Here is a 25,340-nt window from a genome sequence, read left to right as displayed (position 1 = left end):
CCATCTGTAAATGTTTACTTCCCTCTGCAGAATCGGTCATTGATTTACTTTTGCCTCCTGCTGAATAATGTTCACAAAGACAAAGCATTATTCAGGGCTAGAATTTGTGGTGCCTACATTTCCTGCACAGGAACAAAAAGACCAGTACTATTTTTAGTGAGGGCTTTTCTTTCCATTGTCCCTTTCTCTGGGAGGCTGTATTTTCCAGCATTTTCTAGTGCAGCTTTTTGTGCTCACTGACGGATTAAAAATCATGAGGGATGACTGTTGGTTTCAATTAAATGTTATCAATGTAGATCCTACTACAGACTAATTATTGGAGCATGGCTGAGATCAAAACCAGTGCTACTGTGTTAAGCATTCAGTGCTTAGAAGAATTGGACTGGACTTTTCTCTGTATTTTTTCAATAAGAACGTTCCACCTAAAACTGTAATGTTGTCATCTAAAGAAATAGCAAAAGGCTTCTATTTCCAAAGAGCCAGCCCCTCCTGGACTGAGTATTTTCAGCTTTGTTTTGGAACTCTGCTCATTTGAGAACATCCCAGGATCACTGCTCCTGCATGTACTTCTTTGGTATATCCTAGCTTTATTCTCTCTAGAGCTTATGAATAATATTGAATAAATTCAGGTCTCTCTCATTTAGAGAAGGTTGTGTATAGGGAAGACTAACTTTGCTGTCCTCCATAGCTGGTAACATTTATTTCTGTTTGCCTAAAATGTACTTTATGAGGGTTTAAGTCTCTGCATAGACATGAGAATTAGATCTTAGTTGTGGTGGCTTCGATTTTCTGTTAGGATCGTAATGTCAAGACCATGGCTGAAGTTGAACAACTAATGCAAAGGGTGGCAGACAAAAAGGAATATGGATCTCTGTATTTTGGGTTATTGTCTGCCACAACCCCACCATGCGGTGTTAGAAAAATCACTGCCCTGCCTGATTCCACCCTTGGTTCACCTATTTGCCAAATAGAAAATCTCTTTCCCACTGTCACTCAGTGAACTGGGGCTTTGATGAGCCAAAGCCTTGGTGATTTATAAATAAATAAATAAATAAGGGAATCTGTTGTTTTGTTTCGGGATTTTCTGACATGACACTGACATTCTGTAGCAGGTTAGGAGGCTTAGGAGCAATCATGTTTGCTGATCTCTGAAAGTAGAATGCTTCAGTAAAAATCAGCTACTTGTGACAATGTTTGACAACCCTGGAGAATCAGTATCATATCAATAATGCACAATAGGCCTGCAAGTCAATACATCACTACAAGAAAAAAATATTTGGGGAACTGTTCTTTTTTTTTTTTTTGCTTTATTGTGGACCTGGAAATCTCTTTTTTTGACAGTAATTTCTGTGACGCATCCTGTCTCCACAAGTGCTAGCTTTCCTCCTAGCAAAGGCTCCCATTGCTCTCCCATGTCTAACTTTCCAGGGGATGGAAGTGGTGAAAGTAAAGAGTTCTTGAGTGATGACCAGAGGCACAAACCTTGAAGTCTTTGGAGACTTAGCAAAGTGTGATTCACAGGACTTTAAAGACTCCAGGATAAGGATGCACTTCTCTTTTGGCGGGTTAACTTTTCATTTGAACTAGAAGAAAACATACCAGAACAATAAAAAGCACAGTGAGGGCGAGGTTTGCCCTGGGATTGTGAGGTCCGGACTTTCAGATAAGAAGTCTGGTGCATAAAGAAGTTTGAGTGGTAACAAGTTGTTGTTTTGTTGTGCCTTATGTTCTTCAGCAAGCAATAAAGATGAAAAACCAGCCTGCGTTTATAGCTGAGAGAAATCTTTGACTTCAGGTCACACTGCAGATAATGACAAGTAAGTTACAGGCAGTCAAATGGAGGGATGCTTCACTGCAGAAGTGTGAAAGGTTTCCCCTTCCCTGTTTCCTCTCTTCTCTGTTATTGATTTCCCTTGCTCCCATCAAGCCCTTGCTGCCTTGCATACCAGCCAGATCCAATTACCATGTCATTTTTTTCCATATACTGCTCTACAGCATAATTCTTCCAAGCGATTTGCACCTTTTCTGTGCTAAGTACTCTCCTCTGTGCTTACTATTCATGTAAGTCACCCCAGCAGCACACCACAAGTTTTTATTTCAGGATTAAATATCTCATCCAAAGTCCATACATGCCAGAAGAAATACACGTATTAACCTGCAGAAGCTCTGAGTCTGACCTACGAATGCTTTCCTTCTAGAAAATAAGCAGTAACTGGGAAAGAAATGCCCTCAGAGAAAACTTTACAGGGAGTCACTGACCAACCAGAAACTTCAGCCCAAGCTTCCCTGTCTATGCATTTATGCCTGTATTTCTGGTGTGTATATAATTATGCATTTCTGTATGCGTGTATGTATTTGTAAATGCACAGAGAAGCATCCAGACTTGTAAATAACATCATTTGGTGTTTTGCAGCTTTCCAAGCTGTTTTGAAACAAAGGTAGCTTTCAAGATTACCACTGGTCGAGCTGATGTACTATTTCATGTTACCTGAGGGTCACCAGGTAGATGTAGTACCTTGGTGTTACATGAGGAAGTCTAACATAATTCCAGGAATACATCGGTCTTGCTGTTTTGCTATGCTATGTCATTTCTGCTTTTAATTAGTTCTGGGCATTTATTGTGCAATAGGTCAGACTTCCCAAAATAAATGCAATGGGGGGTAATTCTGATGAACAAGTCTGGCTTCCCCAAGTTCATAATGAATCACACAGAATCATGAAGGTGGGAAAAGACCACTAAGATAATCAAGTCCAACCACCAACCCATCACCATCATGCCCACTGAGCGACGTTCCTCAGTGCCACATATACATGTTTCTTGAACACCTCCAGGGACAGCAGCTCCACCACCTCCCTTAACACTCATAGCACGTGCATATTCCCCAAATACACAGCCTGAGGACTGCATAATATTCTTCCACATCAAGTGCAAGTACCACGAATTTTTTGATTCCCGCTCAATGCATTCTTGTTACACTAGCTCAAATCAAAATTGTACCGAGTTCACCTCCTCATTCCAGAAGCTGCAGCTCCAAATCTCATCATGCACATTGTCATGTATCCTATAGAAAGTCATCTAGTGTGCTTTACATCATGAACCTAACCAAGCTTTAGCTGTGAACCAGTGTGCAGGAGCACTTTTATTCACTAACTTACCCCACTTCACTGGGCCACCTGCTGCAGATCTTGTAACATGCTGTAGGAATTTCCTCTTGGACTTGGATATAACCTTTAAGTCGCTTCTCTTTTCTACATGACAAGGCACCACTGCAAGCATGCCAGCCACCTAATTATTAACCTTGACCTTGGGAAAAAGAAGCTGAGTGCCTTTAATAACAGCCCCAGTGAGCTGAGGAGGCTCAGCAATTATGTCGCATAATATAGTCATGAGAAGAAGGTTACCAGGGAGATAATGGTAAACATCAGCCTTAATTCTGTCTGAAAAATAATTGGAGTGATCTCCCTTTGTGGCTGGGGTAGAGGAGAAAATTGGATGGGTAAATTTCCAGCTATCACAGATGTTAGTCAAATGTACTGCACTCACCATTGACCAAATTATTCTCTACCTCTAAATGTTATGGGCACCAATTGTCTGGCTTCCTCTCCATGCACACAAGTCTGCATCATTAAAATGAGAAAACAGAGTTGGTTGCGACCCAACTGGCATCTCTCTGTGCTGCCACAACATCTCTTGTTTACAGTGGCTCCACCAGACTCCTCTGCTCATCAGCATATTTATCAGTTCTGACACAACCCGGTCCTTAGAGCCCTGGTGACATCCCATGAGGGCTGGAATTATCCTAATACAGTCCCTCAGGATATGGCTATGGGAATCCTGCTGCAGGATGTCCTCTGTTGCTCTCCTTCACTGTTCTGTGCACTGGCCACAGCCCCAAAGTGCCTTTCTCATCCCAGGGGCACCCATATAGGGGTCAGCAGTGCCCCCCCAACTCTGCAGGCTGTGGAAAGGCCACATGTATGCCAAGGGAGAAGAGCTGGCAATCTGAGAATCTTGCTGGCAGTTTGTTCCTACCTCTGCTGGATACCTCCATCAGATGCTGGCATTTGCCTCTCTGCTGTCACCAACAGAAGTTCTGCCTGGACCTCATGCTTGCTGGCTGGGAGACTCAGGAAACACAGTTACGGCCATTCTAGGTTTGGAAACAAGCCCAGAAGAAAAAAAACAAACATTTTCCTCCTGAGTGCACCGTTCCCTAGAGCTTTACTTCCCAATTTCTTAGCCTGTTTGGGACATTTAGTCTCCTTCACTGGTATCACCTGCTCTAATTATCATCATGGAGTCTTCTTATTTCATTCTCTGTCCAGAGGCTCCAGCTGGGATAGGGTGCCCAACCCATCCTGCCAGTTCTGCTTCCAGGCAGCCTTTACTTATATTTAGATCAGATACTCCATTCCACAGACACAGGATCTGACCATTTTCAGACTGAACTGTGGTTTCAATTCCCCATTTCCTATTCCCATTTACTCAGTTCTGGAGCTGGCCAGGCAGAGTTACACAAGTGTGTGGTAAACACATGCATGTCACATGCATATCAACTAGCCTCAAGTGATGTGTTAGCTCAGGTGAGTTTCATCCATGTCTCAGAGTGGAATTATCTAGCATCTCCTGTTAATGTGGAAGTGAAAACAGCATTCAGAAGTTACCTCTGTTATCCAGCTTAAAGGTTCCAAAAGCTCTGCTGCTGCTTCACAATGTCTTTGAGAAAGTCTGCTGCCTTCTATCTCCCCACCAATTTGTGTGCATGAGTCCTGCTGCCAGGACAGAAATCCCTCCACTGTAGAGCTGCCAGGCCATCCAGCTCCAAGTGCTGCTGACTCCAGCCAGACTACTCTGCTGCAGCTCTCTACAGCTGCTGGTAGCCTCTGTGCCATCAAAGCGCTGTCTGGGTAGCATGAGCCCTGCTGGTCTAGGACAGCATCCAGCACTGCAGTACTGCCACTCTCTCCCTTTCCATTCCCCTGTGGATCTCTCTTTACATTGGCCACATGTTTGGCACAAACACAGCTTTTATAGCTGCTTTCTGCTGATCCCTTCTAGTACCCAATTAGAAGGCTGTCAGCACCAGGGCCATCACTCTCCTGCAGCTTCTGACAAGCTTGGACACCGCTATACTGCCACAGAAGATTAAAGGAGTCTTTCCTTTGTATCACCCAGTGGCTGTGCGCTAGCCAGAAACTAATTCCCTTCCCAATGAATGTGTACGTGGAACAACTAATAGGCTCTGTAAGCCTGTCTTCATTCGTTTTTAAAAGGAACACACTCAGTAAAGGACAGAGCTGTCTAATACACATTCCTCCTCTTTCCCTTTTTTTCCAAGCCTCAGGAGAGTAGCAGTTCTCAAGAATTAGAGACTTCAGGGGATGGAAATGCTTTCTAGTATTCACAACAGGACTGAGCATCAGGAATTCTAGGTGCTTTTATATGATTAATTTATAAGCAATGGTGACTGCCTTTGCTCTTCAGCGATTGTTTTCTCCATTACAGCCTCCCAGAAACTGAGAAACAAATGGGTGTGTAGCTCTATTACCTCCAGATCGCTGGCTCAGATCTCCTCGAGGCTGGTAGTAACAGGACATCACTGTGCTCTGAAGGCTCTTTGGCAGCCTGCATGAAATGAGTTGAATGACAAACCCGTACATTAACTTTACCACCGAGCATAAAGATTACTGGGCAGTACAAAAGAAATGTTGCTTTAATCTCCTGCAGCACTACAGAGGTGCTTGTATTTGTCAGGCACCACAGAAGGAGTGATGGTCTGTGGGACCCAGATCTCAACAGCATCTCAGGGTGCTCCTGGGACTGCAGCTGGTCCATTAACTTCCAAATTCTGTCTACAATACGCAGTAGTTCCACCTGATGCAGTATATAAAGCTGAAATCATTTATCACCAGTAAGTTTCATCTAGCTCCCAAAGAAGTTGAGTCAGCATGCATAGACTGCTTGAAGCCTGTAAATTCATTTAGCATAGGGTAAAGCATATCTACTCACACTGGTGTAAACCCAGAATAATTCCACTGAAGTATAGGAAATGTAAGGTCAGTAGAGTGAGCTAGATTCAAACTAGCATCACTAAGAATCTTTTTTTTAAGCTAAAAAGCATTAAAGATAAACATCCTTTGAATTCCTGACCTCTCTATGAAAATGAATTACAAGATGTGGAAACCCTTTGAAACTGATAGAAGTATCTCTGCCTCAGATCTCTCTCCTCTGTCTGTTAATCAAAACAAGGCACTGTAATCAGCTCCGATTCTAGGTCTATCTGTAGGGAACAAAGTGAACTTAGAAAATTAAATCATTTAGCATTTAGCATTTCCTTCCTCATTTCAGCACCGATTGAGCTTATTTCACAATTTCTCACCCTTTTGTAGCTAACCAGCAGCCTGCGAGGGCTGTCAGTGCTGTTGCAGGTCAGCAGCTTGGCAGGAAGACACCGACTGTTCCTGTTTGCTGGAGGGATCACAGCTTCTGAAGACTCCCTTTTAGACTCAGAAGTTTGTTTGCTGCCTTCTTGACGTCTGGTTTCCTGTTTTCTTTGCTACCTGCTGAGTAGGAGACTCGGGACAGACCTACGTGGGGAATAGTTTGCCATGCTATTATATTCTACCAGCAAAATGCAAGATTTTGTAGCTGCACCTTAAACCTTAAGCTTCTGCTGGAAGAGTTTATTCCAGCCTTACTTGGATGAAATACGCTGTGCTGGCAAAAGCACAATTCTGCTGGTATAAATTATCCTGTGCTAGGAGCTTTCGCCGACACTGCTGTGTTGATCAGGCACCCCAAGCCTCCTTATACCTCTGCCTGACATGGCTGAGTCAGCCCAAGTGTATAATGTAGACACGTGGAATATTCTAAAGGTCTTTCAGTTATTTTACTTAAAAGGAATTATAATAACTACATATCAGCGGCCAGAGGCAGAGGAATATTTCTAAAGTGGGAGAAATACTCTAATAATCATCATCACAGAATCATAGAACAGCCTGTGTTAGAAGGGACCTCAAGGATCATGAAGCTTCAAACCCCCTGCCTCAGGCAGGGCCACCAACCTCCATATCTAATACTAGACCAGACTGCCCAGGGCACCATCCAACCTGATCTTAAACACCTCCAGGGATGGGGAAGTAATTATTATGAACAATGTGATAGTTTGCAGTCTCAATCTCACCACAGTTCTCTGCATTTTCTTCCCACCGTCCTGTGCCTTTGGTCAAATTTAGCAGACATCCGTCATAATTTAGCCACGAAAAGCACATCAATTGAATTTGGAGGGAGGAGTCGACTTTGCTTTTTCTACTGTGGTTGTACAAGTGCATTCTGCACCACTGATTTCCATGACTTGTTTAAGTCATTATTGCCCACTAATTTATTTTTCTGACTTATTCTCTTCATCCTTCCTTTCAAACCTCTTGTGTTTTCTAGAATTCAGCAAAACACTGAGCATGAATTTCTGGGCTGTCAAATTACATTTCTCAGGAAAGGGTCACACTGGTTTTCTAATTAGTTCTATTTCAAATAAATTTCCTGTTAACTACAGTTACAGGAAATAAATGCAAATCTGTTACACATTGGTTTCTTAACTAAAGCACTTTGCATTCCGCAACTAATAATAGGTGACAATTTTCCATTGACAACTTACTTCCTCTCCATGTCATTTATGGAGAGCGTCGAGGAGAAGACTGTCAGGGAGAGAAATAAATGTCTGCAGAGGCAGCTGGCCTGACTTCCTTTGGAGCTGCCTTCCTGCAGCCTCTGTGGCATGGGGTGCCTCCCTCACTGCCCGGTACAGATGGTTTCCTGCGATAGCTCTTCCTGGGCACCACTGCTTGCTGGGTACCAGAGCTATGCTTTTTTGTGCAGTGTGGTAGCCGGCAGCTTGGGCTGCTTGTTTCCACCATGCTTTCCCTTCATGCTCTGGTAATCCACTTGCCTCTTTGTGTCCCCACTGTGAGTGAAGGACACTGCGAGTGTAGGACGCGTTGCTAGTGCTGCAAGTCTTCACAACTTTTCTCCCAAAAGTTTTATTCCTCTGTATGTTCTTGTAGCTTTACAAGGCAAGTGAAATTTAGCAAGGGACTCCTCCTTGCTTGCTTCAGTGTAAGTATCATGGTCAGACAAAAGGCAATTCCATTCATTTAAAAGCAAGAATGCTCACTTCACAACACAAGCCATTCTACACCACTCTCCTAGACTGGCTGGGAGTGGGACAGACATCTCTCTGCCACGAAGCATGACCATGACTAAAATACATCAAAGGGATGCTTGGACCTTGTAACTATATAAAATGCAACAGAGATTATAAAACCACCTTGCAATGATGTGCAGTCCAAACTTTGCTTTTCAGATGTCAATATCTGGGTTTCCTTGTCTGTTCTTCAAGCCATTTCTTCCACATGATTTTCCCAGGGCTCTGTGTCATGACAACTTTCCAGCATGTTGTAATCAGGTCTGTAAGTACTGCTACAGAGACTGGAGCAGAGCAACACCTGTGCTTTTGTTCCTCCAGATTCAGGAGTGGTACCTGCTTCTTGCTGTGACTGAAGGAGGATCATCCAGTACAAAGACATCTGTACAGCATGGAATCACACCATAAACATTCAGGGCTGTAAGTCTTGTGCTGACCTTGAATTTCACATTATTAATCTTCCTATAAAAATTTTACATGTTGAAATACAGTGTGAACATAGAAAATACATCCTCAATTCTTAGTAGTCTACAGTAGTCTAAATGTAGTAGACTACATTTAAGATTCTCAGGATGCTTTTCAACCCAGCCCAGAGGGATGCAGAGGAGATCACCGAGATCCTGAAGAGGAATGATTTTGGTAAGGATAACTTCCCTATGAGGAAAGCCAAACTATAGAAGCTCTGCTGAAGCCTGAAATGGTGAAACTCAATTATAGCTCACTTGTATTCTAAACATCAGGCTCTGCCAATAATAGGGGGAAACAAGATCACATCTACAAATAAATACTAGTAAATATAGTGTCTTGGCTAACTTGTCAAGAATAATTCTTCAGTTGACAGTTATCCAGAAATTCTTAAATATTCTTTTGAACCACAAACATGCAACTGTGTTCCAAATCCTCTCTTATTGCACAGCGTTCTATAGAAGCAGTCATTACCTTTGTTTTCTTCTTTCCTAGGGGAAGGTCTGGAGCTGACTGTAGACACACATAGCTTGAGGGTTTCATCACTTTCAATTTCACTTCACTTGCATGTTCAAGGCAAACCCAAGCCTACAGCTCCCCCACAATCCCCCTCTTAGCATAGAGGAACAAGATCTCCACCCCTGTAACAAAATAAAGCTGCAAAGGTGTGCTGTAATTGATGCCATGTGGATGGGCTTATCCACTAACCAATACTGTCTTTTCTGTTTAGAAAATACAGAAACGAGATACCTGGATACTTTACATGTTGGTTTTGAATAGGAAGACCTGCTGGAGTAACTGTTACTAGTTGCTCCCAAAGGAGATACAAGTATCAGTAGATACTGTAGGCACTCTTGACCTTAACTTTTATTGCTTGGAGATGCTCCACACCATAGGCTATCCTCATAATCCATGCTCCTGTTAAAACTCAAAGTTCTAACCAAAGCTCAAAGACAACAGCACGCACGAGTTTTGTAAGAGCTCCTTGCTACTTTTCTGCAAAGTAATTTACATTCACACTAAAAAGAAGCCCAGAAAACCTGAACTAATTAATCACCAAGGAGAGGTCTCTTGTCATTCTCTGAAGGTCTACTCTAGTTCAATATGCTTTATTAGACTTCTGTCTGACCAATTTCTGTTTGCTCCCATAACTAATTAAATTGATGCTGAGCTGGGCAAAATTCATAATCCTGGAGCTATCTGACCAGTTCAACGTGCATTTTGCTTTTCTTGCCTGGATTTCTTGGTCCTGTGGTATAAATATTATTGACAAACATAATCAGGTTTAATATTTCATCATCTTCTTTCTCAGTCATTTTCTTAAGGGGGAAAAAAACAAAACAAACCCTCAGTACTGCTAGGCATTATAGCAGCAAAACAGATATCATTCTTCATGAAAACCTCATTTTTCTTCCTCCTAAAGTTTTAATTTTATTTGAGCTCAAATGATTGCATGGTTGATAGACAGAGGAGTAGACATACACATGGCCAGAGGGAAGCTATTAGAGATAACCTCCCTCTGAGCTATTTCTTCTCTTGGTCAACATTTACCTGAAGCCTATCAGCTTTTGCCCATGTTGGTTCAGTGATGATATGGCTCATATGTAAGCCAGTTCATTACACATTTGGGAGCTCCTATATTTCTGGCAGAAATCATTAAGTTTGTATGCACACATCTATAATATTTCTTAACTAGTTCATTCTCTTTTTATGAAATTTTAGGTTTCTATCAAACTGCCTATTTTCCTTCAGTTACATACCAAAAATACTTTCCTTCAGTATCCATGCTGGACTCTTATCACCACAATATTTACTGCTAACTGACCCATAGAACTCATTCAGTATATAGTCCCCCCCCCCCCCCTTTTTTTTCCCTTTGACCACAGTCCATTTCCCCCATGTGCATGTGTTTCTCTCACTACCCCTATCTCATCCCATCCCATTAGCTCTGTGTGCTGAATAGCCTGTTCCAGGACATCAAACTTTAATTTAAACAGAAGATGATCAATACGCTTAGCAAATTGCCCATGGCAACATCAGCAGTTTGAATCAAAGGGTTTTATAGGTAATTTAAAGAGCATTCTCATTCACTCCCACAATGTGGCATATACCTATTGCTTGCTTTGCCAATTACAGCTCAGCTGTCTGAACAAGAGGAGTAAGAGCTTTTTCTCCACACTCAAACTGTGAAGCGGGACACAGCAGCTACTCTAGGTAGATGTGATAGTGTGCCCTGAAACCAAAAAAGGCTGGGAATCTCAGGAAAAAAAAAATAAAAAAAGACTTAACTAAAAAAAAACCAAAACGCCAAACAAACAAACAAAACAAACTCATCAGAACTTAAAATCAATATCAGGACTAAAGAAATAGAGATGTTTAAAGGAAATACATATGATCTTCAGTCTAACCCTGTTTTGCTGGTGCTGTATCTTGGGACCACTGTATTTTCATGTAACAGAGGGGAGACTGTCTTCAATGTTTTTTGGAGCCTTGCTGGTCTAACTTGCAGATATCCTAGGTAAATCTGTGGTGTTTATGTCCAAAAGTTTGCAGAAGAAAAACTGCTTCTATAACCCCAATTCTGAAGACATCTTGTTTGTACAAAATGTACACCCACCTGGACATTTTTTCTTTCAAGTTGCAAATGCTTTTCTATTAAACTTCTCTTGAGAACATGAAGAGCTGATCAGAGCGGACCTGTGAAGGCAATGAAATTCGGTGATGACTAAAGAGAGCCAGTGGCTGTTTGACACACGGCTAGCTGTTCCAATGACTTCCCTCCCTCTTTAGATTTTATATAGCAGAACATAAAGATTTAACCAGGCTATACACCTACTGTTTATATAAGTTTGAGCTAACAGGTGTCTTTGTTAGAAGAACCCTGCTATCACATATGGGAGAGAGTACAAGAGGTGCCATGAGTACAAGCATCAGCCTGAGGGGGAAAGCAAAAGGCTCCCAAGACATCCTGCAGAGTTAGTGAAATGTTCTGTTATAGAGGCTGGTAGTTCCAGTAATCAGAGTGGAAGTATAGAAAAAGGACATAGAGAAAATGGTGGGCTTGGTATATAAATCTAGAAAGCTGCCACAGCATGAGAGCAGGGTTTCATTCACCATTTAAGCTGGTGACAAGGTGCAGGACTTGAATAATCCAGAGCTTCTGAGGGTCCTGTAGAAACCTATGCAGAAGACATACCCTAGTAAGACATGCATGGCAGAGGAAATCAACATCAGACACACACTGGGCTGTATCATCTCCAGTACCCACTAGGGAAGGTCTCTGGACCACAGTTCAGCACAAACATAGTGTGCTATTATTTAGCAGCACATGGGGCCGATAAGGCCCTTGTAAGAGGAGACATATGTATCTAAAGGTGCTGAGCTCCTAGCTGGCTCTAGGTTGGAAATTACACAACGGATGTTGAAATGTTGGCTTGTTGACAATTTGTCATTCAAGTAATGGATGTCTTATTTCCTGTTTTTGCTGAAAGCTGAAAAGAAGCATAATTAGCAAGCGAGAAAGCAACCTTGGCAGCCAAACAAAAAAAGCACATTTTGGGCTCCTGAGCCAATTAAAATTGTTTATGTAGCCCATGAACAATATTTTTCTTCCCATCATTATAATTGAGAGAATTCATCAAAACCCAGCCAAATTTGCTTGTAAACAACCTGATCCCTTGTCACGCTGTGAGTTATTAGCACCCAGAGAAGAACTCAAAGCACACTGCAAAGTCCAGGACTCATGTAGGGAGCAAAAAAAAAAATCGTCAAATCATCATAGAATGGCCTGGGCCGAAAAGGATCTCAAAGATCATCTAGCTTTAACCCCCTGCTTGGACAAGGTCACCAATCACTAGACCAGGCTGCCCTTTTTTATTCTGGAAACTCACATTTCAATAAGCATCTACTACCTTCCTTTTGATACTGGAATCCATATCTCGCCTGATTCCCACATGAATATTCAGAAACTGAGTTTCTCATGATGTCAGGTCTGACTTCATTTATCTTTTTTACCACGCAAGGAAAGGATTCTTCAGAAAATCCAAATGGCTGGACAGATATCACTGCTTTTTTAGTACAATGCTCATCTGGTCCTCTCATAACAAGACATGCTTTTCAAGTGTCTCTGAGTTCTGTTTTTTCATTCCTGGACACATAGTAATTTTGTTGGTAAAACAATAATATGCTTTTGCGAACTGGCCTGTTTAAATAATTTGGTTGTATCTGAAGCAAAGCTAATTCTGCTTGGGAAAATTATCACCACCCTTTGGTGAAAGTTACACACGCTGTGAAATAGACAGAAGTGAATAGATCTATATAGAGGACGAACAAATTTTCTATTACGCAGCCCATTGCCAAGCAATAAACATTAAGTGCATGGATATGCAAAATGAACGCTGCCTGTGTCCTGACATGCCCAAAGTTGTATTTTTCTGCAGGTGTGTTTTGTTTGCTGCCCCTTTCTGGGCATGTTCAGCAGTATGTCTGCTTGTGTGTGTTTATGTTATCAACCATAACCTGTTTTGTTTAGAGACCTTCAGAAAGAAAGATGGATTGGATATGACTTGCTCTGAGAACGTTCTCAAAACAAAAGCTTGGGTGGGTGTTCAGTTGGTTTTGACTCACCCCAGTATAAAGTCTAGAGAGCAGTGGGGAAGGTGAACTCACCAATGATAGCTATGAGAAGCAGAAATCCTGGATACAGGCACCAATCTACTCCAGCAGAAAGAAGAAGAGACATATGAACATCCTGAAGGGAGTTCCACCACTGAGTTTGTCTTTTTCAGGGCCTTAATGTACAAAACTTGATTTTTTCCCTGACACCAAAATTCCTGTACTGCCAAAGAAGGGGTTGGGTATGACTATGGCAGATACAGAACGGAAGGCACAAAAAGCAGATGCAGAATATGATGCCTTGCTGACCACAGTGCCAGTGACAACTGAAAGAAGCTCCTACATTAATGACTCTTGTTACCTTTTCTCAGAGGTAAGTACAGGTTTTGGCATTAGTTTAGTATCAGCAGCTTCAATGTCATTGCTGGAGCCATGCTCTACTGGCACAGTGGATCTCCCACCTGGCGCTATGGCTGTATTCACATAGGTCTGTAACTGCTCTCTGTCAAGGGGAATTCTCTATTTTCACAATCATAAAGAGAGGAACAGAAATGCAGATAAAAGATACCAGCCTCCTTTGTATAGTAATTCTCAGGCTTCTTCCATGATTAACAAGTAGAAATACATAAAATTACTATGCACAATAATCAGACCTGAAGCGCTTGATGACTGGAGAAGTGACATGGAATACCATATCAAATGTAGGCCATGTAAGCCATAGATGAAATCACCTAGGAGTGCTCCTCCAGTTCTCCTGTTTTTCACATAAGTATGCTCCTAGGTCCTAATCAGTACACTGCAAAGCAAAAACTAACAACAACCCAACCCCAAACAAAGAGAAATTATTAGTACTTCTGCTAATGAGTCTTACAGAGCAAGAAATGTTTTGATCCAGACAATAAACAGTATTATTTGCTAGCAGCATTGAGAGTATAAGATCAGTAATGAAACAATATATAAGTGCTTACCTGGTCAAACATTATATATACATTTTATATATATATATACTTTTTTCCCATAAAACACATCAGCCCAAAATGAACCTAACACTATTCTTTGATAAATATATTCTACTGAAATAGTGATGGGGTAGAGAAAGGAGTAGCCTGAAAAGACTGCAGTAGTCTATAAAACATCTGGTATGAAACAATCGCTTGTCTAAAAGTTAATAATTTGGTCAAATCATTGCTATTGTGAGGTTGCAGGTTTCCTATTACTGTCATTGTGGCATTAATACACTGAGAAATTCAGATAGTTTATCAGCATCCATTAAGGAAGGGAAGGAAATAAGGACAAAAGCCTGTTGTTTATTCAAGGTTGTGTTTTATTTATCCTCTGGCTTTTAAAAGGCTCTTGTTTTATGTGCCTTGTGGGCACAGAGGTTTCAGTTTAAAAACATCACCACTAAACCAAACAACCAAACTGACAAAAGCCATCTCAGGGAGAGCAGATGAGACATAAAAGCAACTCAGTATTCACGATGTCATTGAAGTAAAAGCCTTCCACTACTGTCTGAAGGACAGCAACCCCAAAAATCAGACCAAATGTGGGAATTATGACTCTGGTGAAGCGAATGTTCTTACTTTGGCTCTTTGGAGTTTATATCTATGAACTCTTAGCATTCTGGGTTTCTCAGATGGAAGCTAACAGGATGTGAAGGATGGTGTGATGTAACTGCGCTCCTTTGCTTACTGCCACTATGCCAGCATTAGGGCACCATGAAGCACTGGGCACTTACAAATATAATACAAGTTATTAATAAGCAGGAAAAGGTAGAGATAAGACAAATAATTCTATTCCTGTGGCCTGATAAGTGCAAAAACCTGTAAGCTTTCTCCCCAGTGCTATCTGATTTTCCTGGCTTGTTTCTCAGTTCAAGGCTCACATATTTTCCTTTTGTTAGCTGAGCTCACACAAAACAGCAAAATATTGCTACTTTCCAAAATGGCTCATTCACCTATTATTATTATTATTTTATTACTTCCTTTTCTGATCCATCACTGCCAGAAGGACTGTGCTGAAGACAGACTCAGCTGAATAGAATATTAGATACTAATATAGATACTAAACCACTCTTCTGCATTTTTCTGCATTTGTTTGCACATGCAACTTGTCCTTCAGCAACACCCAAATGCCTGGGCCCACCTGATCAGGCTGATACCTAGAAACCCTCACCTCTGGTTTTGGGAGAGGAGAAACCCTTTCTGAACTGCTGGCCTTCAACTTCACCCTGTGCTCCCTGGCCACATCATCAGAAACAACAGAAGCAGCTTACTTGTTAAGGACAGTGCTGAGAATTTAGGTAGTCCTGTCAGGAACACGTTGCAGGTCCAAGAGGCTCAGGCAGTACTCCAGAGTCTTGGGGTCCTATTGTAACAGGACAACAAACAAATAGAAGCTCATTGACTGATGCTAGTCCTGCTAAACAAGAATGTTAAAGCATTAAGGAATCTCTTCTTTGTAAAGATCTTGAATATCACTCTCAGCAGACATCAAAACTCTCAGTAGGGTTCAGATTGTTATTGGTGTCTTTTATCAGATACTTCCAGGGTGCTGGTTGTGCAGTGAGTTCCATAACACTGGTTTGTCTACTTCAATTAATATCCTGACATTTTCCTCACACAGCTCATCATGTAGATTGATTTTTATTTACTTTTTTTTTTTACTGTTCTCTAAAGGTCTTTTCCAGACCACTGCAGAGCTGAGGCTTCAAAGTAGCATTGTGAAAACCTCCCTTTTGTGGGTGACCTCAGTGTCACTTTGATACTGCAATGAGTGAGGAGTGACCACCCCTCTTTATTTGTGGTACAGAGGGAACATGTGATGCATTTGCCATCAAATCAAACACTATAGAGTCAGCAGCTTTTCAGAATCACTGGTATCTTTGACTCCCACAGCTAGGCTACTGTATGTTATTAAAAAACAAAATAATCACCTGTCCTGAAAACACAGAGCAACTTGGATGGATGAACAGGAGACAGCATCCCTACAAATCACTATGAATCCCCAAATACACAGCCTGCAAGTGCAGATCAGCACATCTGTAGAATGTAGCTTCAAAAATGAGATTTCCTGTCAGATTCTGTATTATTTAACCAAATCAGTGTTTGTTTTCTTTTGTAGAACGTGTTGAGAGCAGGCTGGCTCTCACTACATAACACAGATGTTAAGTAGTTCACATTGGTCTTGGTGGATGACCGTGTATCCATAGGTGTGGGTGGGTGTATTTATATATGGACAAATTGGCTTAGAGTAAACCAGTGCAAACTTCTGGGGCTCTCAGGAAAGCCATGGCACCAGTTTGCAAAACATCTTTTCTATGTAAGTGCCCTGCAAATTTATCAAGTTGGTTTTTTTTTATATATACTTTGTTGGGGAAAGACAGAACTATTTGGAAAAGATGAGGAAGGAGGCAAAGAGCAGCCAGGGCTCTTTTAAAGTCCTTTTGCCACAAACAGAAGTCGTAAAGCATTTTTCTGCACTCTGCCCTGTCTGTGAAAAGGGAGCAGCAGCCAATTGGATTATAGCACTGCTGATTACTTATGATTTCCTTCCTGTGAGGACAGGCCCTGATGTGTTGTTTTTTGATAACACTGGCTCCTTTAAAGCAATAATGGTGGTACAGTTTCCTGCCTAATCATAGAGCAATTATTGTACCTCAAAAGGGAAAACATTTAGAAGAACCCAGTTTTAGCTCAGGAGTGATAACAGCAACATTTTTGTGCAAGTCCGTGGTTATATTTGAGGTCATTCAACCACCCCTCATGGCAACATATGACACAAATCAAAGGGAGAAGAAAGGCAAATGATTGTTCTTATCTACCACCATCATATATATATATATATATATATATATAATATTTATATATATATATATATAAAAAAAAAATCAAGATTCCATGTTGCTTGCATGATTTGGGAGTGGGATTTTGCACACATTAATCAGTTGTAATTGAACATGGAATATTTTACCTCCACATCTATAATTAGGTGTGAACAGCACTTGCTCTTATTGATTTATTTTCAGTAATCCATGTTATTGGAGCTAGTGACTGTGGCCAAAGTAATCGCTTCCAAAAGGAGTGGGCTGTCCTTCAGTGGCTTGCAGAGATGTTGCTAGAGCTGCCTTTGCCTAGCTGGTAAATCCATGCTTACTTCCAAATGAATTAGGCAAATTAGCATCAGAACAAAATAAGAGCTTAAGGGGCTGGGAATATGTGGCTTTTTCACATCAGGCAGTCTTACTAGGATGGAGCTGTAGTAACTTGCTAGTAAAGTGAAATGAGATTGCACTGCTTTAGCCTCTTATGTGCATATTCTTGTAAGGTAGCAATTTCACTTATGAGTCCAATGCATCTCTAATATACAACAGTGGTCTTGCAACACTGGGAGGTAAACAGTGCCAGTGTTTGTAGTTCATATACTGGTGGTCAGTTCTTTCTGAAACTTGCACTTCGAGCTTAGTTTTTACACTGGTCTTACTGCATTGAGTGCTACATCATATTTCACAATGTTTTCTCAAAGACAGAACTGATTTACTTAAAAATTTTATGGCATCAATTTTTAAGAAGCTCATACTTTGAACCATAACCCCTCAAAAGGTTATTCCAGCGAAGTGATTTCACCAAAGACAGCACTAGTCTGTAGTTCTGGAAGTGTACTGGCAACCAGAACATCTGGTAAAAAACAAAACACAATTGCATTGTATAGCTAAATTTGTACAAGATGCAGCTGAATTCTGTTGACTTTACTGTGGTTGGCATTTCCTCCCCAGTTCTATTCCTAGTTCTACTTCTGCTCCCCAGTGTGAATCTGGGAAATAATATCATTTAAACCCCCCTCATTTACTTGTTTTGGTGCTTAATTGACTGCAGAAATGAAGTAAAAAATTTGGCACAGTTTGATGGACTACTGTGCATTTCTGGTGTGCCCAGACACCTCCATGTTGAGGCTAAAGTGTGTGCTTCTAACCTCCTCATTGGAGAACTCTCTGGATACAAAGGGTGTGTGTCTGTGGTGAGAGAAGCCCTATCTCACTGAAGTAGAGCAGAGAAAGGAAATGACTCAGTCATCAAAAGGCCCTCCTTCCTCAGGGAACTATCCTTAATCAGTATTATCCCACTACAATAACACTATTTCAGAAGGACTGTGAACCAGAGCACTGCGTAGCCATGTAAACTGCTTCCTGTATTTGCCAAACAAAACAGCTGCAACGCAAAAGTGCCAGTGCTTCTGTGTTAACGTTTACCAGTTTCATAATGCTACTCACATTACTGGGGGCAGCCTATCAGTTGGTCTCCATCAAGTTCTCAGTACCAGTTGATCAGTACAGTATCTGCTCTGGGATTACTCCCAGCAGATACTGGTGGGGGGTAGCTAGCCAGCCAGATGTCCACCTACACCCCTTATTACTGCAACTATATATATGTATATATATAATAGATATATATATCTATATAACTATGTGCATATATATATATATATACACATAAGCAGAAGACAAAGAACCACATATTAAAGCAAAATCATTCAGAAGGCAAGGAGACTTGCTTACAGCTACAGAGCAGTTCCTCACAGGCAAGCTTCTTCTGCAGAATCTAGAGGCAGCTTACTCACATTTCCAAGCTAACACAATCCCTTTCTCATGCGCTAATCACCCTTTCAGGCCATGATCTATATTTTTCTACACAACAGCACTCCACAACTAATAGAATTTACCTATTAGTCCTGCTATGATAAAACAAACACAGCTGTTAATCCCACTGTCCACCTTGCTGTAATACTTCTCCCAGCAAGACTCCTTCTAAGTTTGGAGCTGCCTTGCCTCTCTTCCAGTCTTTCTTACCAGCAAAGAATAAACCAGACTGCTTGCATTTTGCTTGGCTCAAAAGGCCATAGCTATGAAAACTGTCCTCATTACCCTTGCAAGAGCTATTGCAAAGCTCCTTCCTGGGATACCCTGATTAGTCATTGCTATAGAATTAAGCTGGGATACTTTGTGCTGCTTGCCAGGAACCATGTACAATCTCTACCTTTTGGTTCTTGATAAAAGGCAGCTACAGAAATTGGCAGCAGAAGCTATAGAATAAAGCAATGGGTCCTTCAGAGCCCAGGGACCAGAAGCATTACAGAGACTCAGCTCTTCATAATTAACTCCGATTAGACACAGCCACAGATGTGCAGCATCTCAGCAACAAATGGGCCATTTGTTCTTCTTTGATTTGATAGAGGAGAAGCTCATGATATGACAAGAAAATGCCACTTGTAACCACCTCTCCTCTCACCATTCCCTTTTACAGCTGTCAACCAGCCATCTCTGAGGCTCAGCATGGAGGGTTCTGTACACATCCTACAGTAAAACTCATACCCTGGATAGGGCAGAAGCTTCTGTTCCTTATAGTCACATCTACTGCTTGCTGCATTTGAAATTATGGAAGGAACTAAATTCTTATGTAGGAACCAAGACTCTACTGTAGCTGGCCCTGTGTAAGCACACAGCAAGCAGACTTTGATTTGAAGAGCTTTCACAGCACTATCAGACAGGATAGAACAGGTGAACACAGAAGACAAGACTGGATAAATGCTAAACAACAGCTGTTACCCAGATTAGAGTAATAAGCATGCTACATGCACAATGAAAAGTATTCTTGCATGTGTTAATTTCATTGTGTATTTGCTTTCAAATATGCAAAGTAATCTCAAACAAGATGCAAAAAAAACTTAGCTAGTAAAATCTGCAAAGTTTTTTCTTCTTAAGATAGAAAAAAAAATGAATTTTAGATATACAAAAAATGAACTTTGAGCGTATCAGTCAGATAATTATGTGCCCAAGAAGACACTGAGGATGCCCAGCTACTCAGAATTACTTCATCAGTGTGGGCTTTGCTCCCAAGAATATATTAGTTGATATCCAAACAGACTTAATATGGGCATTTCAATATGCTTTGTAAACACTGGCTTTGAAGTCTTTCCATGCAGACTCCATAGGCTTACAGAAGTCTGACTGCCATGGCAGAACTTTGTCTGGGAGGTTTCAAAACAAAACCATAGCACCAGCCTTGGGCTCTGGGTTTGGTTCTAGGGTTGGGAGTCTTTTACCAAATGGACTGCGTGTTTCAAACACAAGGAGTAAGATAAAAACAGAACAGTGGAAAAGAACATGTGCCTCTACTTTACAAGGAAATGCATGGTACCAACTTCAGCTTCTATCTCAGCTGGTTTCTGGTTACTGCCTCAGTGGGAAATGATAAAAATGCAAAATCAATACATTAGGATCTCCTCGTCGCAAGAGGTGAAACTAATGGCCTAAATTTACGGCTGAAGCAATTTCATTGCAGTCACTGCAGATTCTCACCATATGCTCAGGCTATTTTACACATGATGAAGCTGAATGGTATTGATGGCACTGTGACAGCTGTGATGTCTTATTTCAACTCAGAAAATCTGTCTGAAAACTTTCCACTCTATAATAATCCTGAGGGGATAAGTGTAGAAGCAGCATTGCATATCTGATGCTCAAGTCTTTGTATGAGATTTGCAAGAATAGCATCAAAGAATTTGCCAAGGAAAAAAAGACTTTTCTTTAAGTACTCTGTATACAAATAAGACACCACCTGCAACAAAACTAGGCTTCAGTTAAAGCCACAGATTTTAAAAGAGACTATGATGACACCAATGAATTAAATGTGAGACATGGCTAATAATGTGAAGTTGCAAAAATAAATCCCTTCCTTATTGCACTGACTGCCAGGGTACAGATCTCCTGTGACCCGCTTTAACTGAACTTCTAGGTGTCAGCTGACAAAAAGAGAGGTTAGCATTCTTTTCTGCTTTGGATAAGGTCTTATCTTTGCCTGAGAAAAAAAAAAAAAACAATAGACATTTTTGCATTTGGGACTCTATTCAAAAAACACTAAAATCAAAGCATTCTTTCCACTAGTTTTGGATTAGGAAATAAACTGATGGGATAAGGAAGGATGGTCTTTGAAGGACTCAGGAACTATTATTTCAAGTATTGGCTGTACCAGAGGTTCCCAGGGCGCTCTGGGAATGACTGCCTCATCTGCCTGTGGAGATTTTCCACGCACATAGTCAAACAAATCACTGCTTCCTTCCTTCCCACCTTTCTCTAGCTTGTCCTTTAAACTCTTCGGGTAGGATCCATCTCATACAGGACTCTGTACAGAACCTGTCAAACTGGAGTCCACAATGAGGCAAAATTATCAAGAAGGCCATAGGAGTGAATGGAAATTATGGTTTCATTACTTAGTAAATATTGCTTGAAAAAGCAAGCGGTTCAATAAGCAAAACATTGAATACTTCACACTGCACTGCTTTACTCTCCATTTAAGCTTCCTTAGATGGATTGTTTTCACATTTTGTGCTGAAGGTAAAAAGCAAGTGAATTTCTTTAATGAATTCTTTCTTAAAATTCCATCATTAGAAACGTCCACCAGAATATTAGCAATTCATTAGAAGCTCAATGAAACAAAGAAACAAGAGCATCAAGAAAACCAGCAGGGCTTTCCAGAATTTGTTTTGATATTCAAATAGAAATTAAGAAAAAACACCACTTGAAAACCTAGTTATGTCTCAGTCTTTCACCATACTGCAACTATGTAACGTCAAGCCATTAAAACAAATAGATAAACAATAAATCCAGCAGCTATCTCACCCAAGATCTCACTGACCCAGACTGCAGTCAGCATCTTGTGGAGCTAGCTCGGGGTTTTAGGAAGGTGAAAGAGGGTGATTTTGAGTCTACTTAGACTCAACTAACCCATTTATTATCCATGTCTGAACCGCCTCCAAGTTGGAAAAGACACAGCAATGCTCTATGGAGCTACTTTGTATCATCACCACATGCAGAGCAACCCAGACTGCATGGCCAAACATGTCCTTATTTAGAATAAACAGACAGTTGCTGTGACTTCTCCTTTTCACTGAGGTATCCAAAGGAAGATTGCCTGGTACCTCCCTCCTTTCTGCACATTAGATAGGGACAAGGTCACTCTCCATCTCATCAGCAGCATTGAATTCAGCATCTGTAGGGCTTGATTTAACAGTAGGATCTAGAAACACTTCCCACTCACTATTGCTACCATAATGTTACCTAAACAATCACAATCTTTAACCTTCTCCAAACAGCTTTCTGTGAGGTGAGCCAGTACTGCATAACAGCAGCACCACCAAGACTTGGAGGCTGCTCCTAACAAGTGGAGGCATTTTAAATAAACAATGAACCTCTGGGGGAACATTTAAAGGCATCCTCCTTACTAGAATACCAGAAACATCTGCATTTCAGCAGCTATCACCATTCCAATCTACTTAGTTTCACCAACCTAATTTGGCTAGATGATCTTTTTCCCTCTAAATTTGCTAGCTATGCATCCATAGACATCCTCATTCATAATAAATCACGAGCATTAGGGATCTGAATGTGTTTAATGTCTATAGCAACCCAAGGCAGATTTGCAAATGAAACCTTTGTTTATTATGGCAACTAATCAGGAAAAATCTTCTTTCAGGATTATAACATTAAATCAGAAAGGGCAGAGGCACAATAAATCAAAGTCTCTGGTAATACAAAAAGGGGGGCGGGGGGGGGGAAGGGCATACCTGGATAAAAAAAAATATACAAACCCAGTTGGGTAAGCATTCAATTTACTGAGATACAAAAATCAGTCTTTCCGGGCAACATAACAAAAGAGTGAAAAGCTAACTTCAATAGCAAAAAGTACGCAGGGTCAGATCCATCTTGCCTTTGTTAAATGAAGTCTATAGAGACTTCTCTTGATAGAACCAGATCTATCCAAAGCATAGGAAAATATAGTTAGTGATCTGTTGCAACAGATTCTTGTCAGGTTCTCCAAAATTACTTTGTAAATGTCTTTTCTTCAATGCTAGACTTGTCCCTGGCTATTAACCATCTGCCCAGTTGTAGCACTACTTGAAAGACTACCCAGTGTTAAACCTCAAAACAAACTAAATGTTCTCTAACACAGGCTAATATGTGTATAAACATATGGAAAAATAGACCGCCTTCTGATGGTTATATAAGACAGCAGGAAACACACCCACATGAATTTGTCTACACACAAACTGTGCAATGTTAACTTAAGAGAGCTCCCTTGAGAATACAACATTTGTTGTAAGCTGAAGGGGAGAAGTTTCTCTATGCAAGGGAACATTCACATCACCTTGGACCTGTTTCAGCTCCTTCCTTGTTCCCCGAACTTCTTATCTATCAGCATGTACCCCCTATTACTCTAGGCATGCCACAAAGCGGTTGCTGGCCCAGAATATTTGTAGACAAAAGCTTAGTTCTATAGAGATCTTCATAACATAGAAATATTCTGGCAGAACACTATAGGGCTGCACAAAATCTCATAGTTAATTACATGCCTAAGAGATTTCAGATCAAGAGCAGATGTGGTGCAGAACATCAGCTTTCTTCCCAGTATACTTTAACCAGAACTACATAAAGGGTGTGAAGTATACAGAGTCCTTTAAGAAATGTAGAATAGTCACAACTTAAATAAAATCACCTACCCAATAAAAGTGCAGTGACAACTGCAAGGAGTGAGGAATGCTCAGAAAGGATGGTTACAGAAAAATGCTCTACATAGGGAAGGAGCCCAGACTTAACACAGAGGGCCAGAGGCCAGGTTACTGGGAATATTGGAGTAACCACAACAAGCCTGGCTGCCTGCTGGCCCTCCTAAAGGCTGTAGGTACCCATGAGGATGAGCTGCCAGGGGAAGCAGGCTGTTATTTCCACTGATCCTAGATGTGGGGAGCTGGGAGAAAACCAGCTCTAAGAAGGATGGTATTCCCTTCAGGGTCTTCCTTGGAAAGTAAAAGCTTTTAAAGAAGAAAGGATGGAGAATTAAAAGACAACGGATTGCTGGCACATCGCTGACTGCTGAAAGAAGGCAACCTGGTCTCCTGAAAGCATAATGACAGGTGCCATTCTGCTGGCACCTCACCTGAGGTAATCTTTACCCAAATTTTTCATGTTTAGGGCTCCAGGTTTGAACTTTCCAAACATGCTCTAGGTGGGCAGGCTCCATGTTGCCAAAACGCAGCTGAAGGAGCTGATAAAGTTGCTTAACAATAATGAAAGAAACACAAACTACAAACACAGGCAGTGCAGCTGAGGCACAAGTTGCCGAGTGCTTTCTCTGCAAGGCAATGATAATGAGGAGACACAGCTATCCCTCCTCCCATGTCCCAGCAACTCGGAAAGAGCGAGCAGAGGCAGAGGAAAGGGAAAGGCTGTGTGGTCAGCGGGTGGGGTGAGCCCACCGCCCCACACCATCCTTATCGGCCGTCACAGAGACCCAAACACGCCTCTCACAAGGGTGTGTAAAACAGTCTTCAAAGTGATAGCAACGGAACCAACTGAGAAAAGGCCTGAGAAAAGAAATAAGAACAAAAATTTGCTTTTTTTTTCCCCCCTGTTCTTCTTTTCTCCAAACCCATCCTGAGCACAGAGCCTGCAGCCCGGCAGACCAAACCATCTGCATTAAACAAGTCACCTCCAAGGGCTGCTTTCCTCTTATTTTTGGGAAATGCCCCCAACACAACCTCTGTCAAATGCCACAGTGTGTGCCAGAGTACAGCAAGAAAAGGAAACATACAAAATGTACTGAGCTCTGGGAAACTCATGTAGGAGGGCAAGCAGGGTGAGTAATAGGGAGTGAAAAAGTGCTTAATCATCTGCTGGTTGTTTTTTAATCTTCAAGCTATTTCATATTTGAGAGAAGCTGAACATAAATATGTTTAACACACCCTGAAAGATTCAATGGGTCAAATTCATCACTGATTCTACACCACAAATGCAGTGGATAAAACAATCCAGTATGACCTAAGGATTTGTTCTGCAAGCTGCTGAACTTCTTCACATCTGCTGCAGTGGGAGGAGGAGGGACTCAAACTTCAAAGGCACAATGAATATCATAAACTGGGTGCAAATACAAAGGGTTCATAGGAGGGAAAACGAAAGAAAGTGAAGGAAGATAGCAAAGAAGTTAGAGAGGAAAGCTGAGGAATGAGATG

General features: G+C 41.2%; 2 long non-coding RNA genes across 16 annotated transcripts in view; one reads left to right on the top strand and one right to left on the bottom strand.

Annotated features, from left to right (window-relative positions):
* The window catches only part of LOC146760642 (uncharacterized), a 39,970-nt gene that overhangs the window by 1,581 nt on the left and 13,049 nt on the right, over positions 1-25,340 (top strand). For 5 of the 12 annotated variants that reach the window (XR_014946978.1, XR_014946975.1, XR_014946971.1 and 2 more), the window contains exons 2-4: positions 1,736-1,817; positions 13,454-13,653; positions 24,122-24,273. This is a non-coding gene — a long non-coding RNA (uncharacterized LOC146760642). Of the gene's footprint in view, positions 1-1,735; positions 1,818-2,198; positions 2,455-6,390; positions 8,622-8,764; positions 13,062-13,453; positions 13,654-19,579; positions 22,858-24,121; positions 24,274-25,340 lie in introns of those variants that run through there. The other 7 variants (XR_014946980.1, XR_014946979.1, XR_014946974.1 and 4 more) reach the window with 6 other exon arrangements.
* LOC107314399 (uncharacterized) lies at positions 800-25,172 on the bottom strand. Of its 4 annotated transcripts, XR_014946985.1 has the most exons (6): positions 24,269-25,172; positions 15,556-15,647; positions 13,335-13,379; positions 11,284-11,363; positions 9,141-9,307; positions 8,172-8,583 (listed from the first exon to the last, which is right to left on the bottom strand). It is a non-coding gene; the product is annotated as an uncharacterized LOC107314399 (long non-coding RNA). The 4 variants fall into 4 exon arrangements; XR_014946984.1 differs by lacking the exon at positions 13,335-13,379; XR_014946982.1 differs by lacking the exons at positions 11,284-11,363; positions 13,335-13,379; positions 15,556-15,647; positions 24,269-25,172 and adding exons at positions 800-1,583; positions 5,550-5,626 and having other exon boundaries at positions 8,325-8,583; positions 9,141-9,274.

The sequence above is a fragment of the Coturnix japonica genome, chromosome 5 (assembly GCF_054131305.1).
Source record: "Coturnix japonica strain WE chromosome 5, WE-NBRP24, whole genome shotgun sequence".
NCBI lineage: Eukaryota > Metazoa > Chordata > Aves > Galliformes > Phasianidae > Coturnix > Coturnix japonica.
The sequence above is the reverse complement of the archived record's forward strand: the minus strand, read 5'-3'. Positions and strand labels throughout refer to the sequence as shown.